Here is a 3,692-nt window from a genome sequence, read left to right as displayed (position 1 = left end):
GATTCTCAGGCCCAATTAACATATCTATAGCCCCTGAGCATAGTTGGGGGAAGGTGAGAGATAAAGACAAAAGCTTGGGCGGAGTCCTGCTGCTTCGGCTTCCTGAGCCAGGTCTGCAGAGTGAATGGGCTGCACCTGGAAAAGGATTAGGGTGGATGGGTTCTTTGTCTATGGAACAAAGAGCTGTGAAGTAGCTAAGGTATTTTTAGTTAATCCTTTGGAGAAAGGCTTAACCTTGCAACCTTTAGTCTCCTCTCGGCTTTAGGAAAATATCACATTTATCTGTGGATTTTCAAAGGCTCCAGTGTATTAATTTAATATATATAACTGAATATTAAGACGAAAGCAATTTGCCATTAACTGCCAGTGGCCTCATTTGATACACTCGGCCCTAGAGGGCCTCGAACCTCTGACTAGTCTTACACGGTCTGAAACATTGAATTATCTTCAACAAAATTTTATTTGCAGGTGATATTCATGATATTGTTTAATAATTTCTATATTCCATTGGGTCACCTTTGTTTGTAATGGAGCACAAATAGGAATATCTTCCAATTGCCTGGCCAGGTAGTTGTCTTCTAAATCTCTTGGCACAGATAAGTGTCTACAGCACTGCATTAGTTTGTTGAAACATTTCAATTTTTTTCTGTCAATTCCTGGAGCCTTGTTTTTCACCAGTGCCTTCAGTGTAGCCTGGACTTTTTCCTTCAATACTATTGGCACTTGATCATATGCTACTTCTTGAAGTGGTTTATAATCATCCATTTCTTTTGGGTACAGTGATTCAGTGTATCCCTCCCATCTTCTTTTGGTTCTTCCTTTATCATTCAGTATTTTATTCATAGAAACCGTCAGTATTACAACTCAAGGCTTGATGCTTGTTTTTTCTTTTCTTCATTTCTCTCAGTTTGACAAATGCTGAGCTTGTTCTTCTTATCTTTTGGTTTTCTGACTCCAGGACTTGGCACATTTACTTTATCTTCTTGGGTTGCCCATTGAATGTTTCTGTTCATCTCTTTTACTTCATCTTTTCTTTCATTCACTTTAGCTTCTCTATGTTGCTGACTAAGCTTCAGAGTTTCTTTGACATCTCTTTTTTATCTTTTCTTTTTTTCCTACAATGACCTTTTGCTTTTTTCATAAATGATGTTCTTGATCTCTTCTCAAAATCAATGTTGATTTCAGCCATTGTCACATCTCTTGGGATGGTCTCTAAATTCAGTTGGGATTTACTCGATGTCATCTTTTGTCTCTTGTAAACTAGTTTTAATTTCTTAACTTGAACTTCCATATGAACAATTTATGTTTTGTTCCACACTTGGCTCCTGTCCTTGATTTGGCTGGTGATTTGGACCTTCTCCACCATCTTTTCCAAACTCTTTAGTGAGTTTCAGTCCTGTGTATTCCATCTGGTGAGTTCCATGTATACAGTCACCATTTATGTTGTTGAGAAAGAGTATTTGCAAAGAGGTCATTGTCTTTGCAAAGTTCTATCATGTGATCTCCAGCATTATTTCTATCACCAAGGCCTTATTTCCCAACTACCTACCATTACTCTTTGTTTCACATTCCAATGGCAAGTAATTATCTTGACTGCCTGTTTGATCAATTTCAGACTGAAGAATTTGGTGGAATTATTTAATTTCTTTAATCATTGGCTTTAGCATTTGTTATGTGGCTTTGAATAAGTCATAGTAACTGGTTAACCTTTGGCTATTATTCTATCACAGACATCATTGTATTTTAAGATAAGTCTTGAAATTCTCTTTTTGTAGTTGAATTTGACACCATCCCTCTTGAATATGCCATTTCTGGAATAGTAAACCATATGATCAACTTAAAATGGCCAGCATCAGTCCATTTCAGCTCACTAATGTCTAAGATATAAATCTTTTTACATTCCATTTCATTTTTTTACATATTTTAATTTTCCTAGATTCATACTTTGTACTTTCCATGTCCAGATTACTAATGCATCTTTTCAGCTGTTTCTTTTCATTTTGAGTTGTGCCCAGCAGCAAGTGAAGATTCCCAAAACCTTACTGCAGCTACATCATTAAAGTCAACTGTACTTTGAAGAGGCAGCTCTTCCCTGGTTGTATTTTGAATGCCTTTCAGGAGCTCATCTTCCATCACTATATCAGGCAGTGTTTCATAGGTATTCATAAAGTTTTCAGTGACTAACCTTTCAGAGTGATCCACCAATCTGCCTTCTTCATGTAACGTAGTCTGGAAGCTTGCTGACATCTGTCCACCATGGGTGATCCTTCTGATACTGATGGCAGATATGATGGCAGAACTTCTAGCATGACACACTGACAGACAGCTACTAGATCTTTAGGGTAAAGTCCTGTAACAGGGATTTTTTAATTAAATGTAAGTTTATATATATATATATATTTTTTTTTTCTTAAATGTTTTATTGGTGAATTATGTGATAGTTTACATGAGAGAACATTAGTTTTATATTCATTCTATCGTCTCATTGCCATGGTTACATTCCCCTCCATGAATCTATATATGGTTTTATATAAAATATTTGACAGAATATATAATTATTGACAGATGCCCTTTCAGAAGGTACTTGTATGAGGAACCATGAGGAACCCTGATGATACAATGGTTAAAGCACTCAACTGCTAAGTGAAAGATCAGTGGTCCAACTCCACCAGTCACTCTATAGGAAAAAGATGTAGCAATCTGCTTCCATAAAAATCCACAGCCTTGAAAGAAGAGGCGAGAACGATCCCCGGATCGACCAAAGCCCGCGCATAGCCACATCCCTGTATCCAGCACCTGCACCACGCCACTGAAGCCACCATGCCCAAGAGAAAGGCTGAAGGGAATGCTAAGGGTGATAAAGCTAAGGTGAAGCATGAACCTCAGAAGAGATCTGCAAGGTTATCTGCTAAACCTGCTCCTCCAAAGCCAGAACCTAAGCCTAAAAAGGCCCCTGCAAAGAATGGAGAGAAGGTATCCAAATGGAAAAAGGAGGAAGCTGATGCTGGCAAGGATGGAAATAACCTTGCAGAAAATGGAGATGCCAAAACAGACTAGGCACAGAAAGCTCAAGGTGCAGTTTTGATAACTATGTTCTTCTGGTGACTGTACAGTTTGAAATACTATTTTTTATCAAGTTTTATAAAATGCAGAATTTTGTTTTACTTTTTTAAGCTATGTTATTAGCACACTAAACACTTCATTTTTGGGGAGAAGGAGGCAAATGTCACTAATACAGTGTCCCCAAAGCTGGACTGATATGGAAGCAAACACCTTTCCCATCTGGTTTTGAGAGACTCCCTGTTGGTTCCCAGGAGGAGGGATTCCCTGACATTAACACACATTAGCCACCTTGGAGCACAAATGCCCTGTGGTGTGGGAAAAGGACAATTTGTTTTTACATCTTCATATCCTCTTCACCCTCTCTACCTTCAGCATAGACTTAACTCCCATAAACCCAGAGACCTGTTGGGACCTGACCTCAGAGAACTGGTTATTCATGTTTCAGGCAATCTGGACTTTCCAGGGGTGCCAACTCAGTGGCACCCATCAAAAGAGCAGTGGTTCCTTTGTTGAGACTGTGGGTCTTCAGGTTGGTAATTCTGCCTTTTTCATTTCATTTTCTGAAAGTCAGTGTCAGCTCAAGAAAAGTTGTTAAACAACATACTAAATGTGAAATGTCAACCCTCACT

At 38.5% G+C, this 3,692-nt stretch overlaps 1 protein-coding gene and 1 pseudogene across 1 annotated transcript in view; both read left to right on the top strand.

The window, feature by feature from the left end:
• ZPBP (zona pellucida binding protein) overlaps positions 1-3,692 on the top strand; it is a 222,116-nt gene that overhangs the window by 162,595 nt on the left and 55,829 nt on the right. The gene's annotated exons all lie outside the window — the stretch shown is intronic.
• Positions 2,821-3,105, top strand: LOC102840683 (annotated as a pseudogene).

Source organism: Chrysochloris asiatica, unplaced genomic scaffold (assembly GCF_000296735.1).
Source record: "Chrysochloris asiatica unplaced genomic scaffold, ChrAsi1.0 scaffold00317, whole genome shotgun sequence".
NCBI lineage: Eukaryota > Metazoa > Chordata > Mammalia > Afrosoricida > Chrysochloridae > Chrysochloris > Chrysochloris asiatica.
This window is presented reverse-complemented; position numbering and strand designations above follow the sequence as displayed.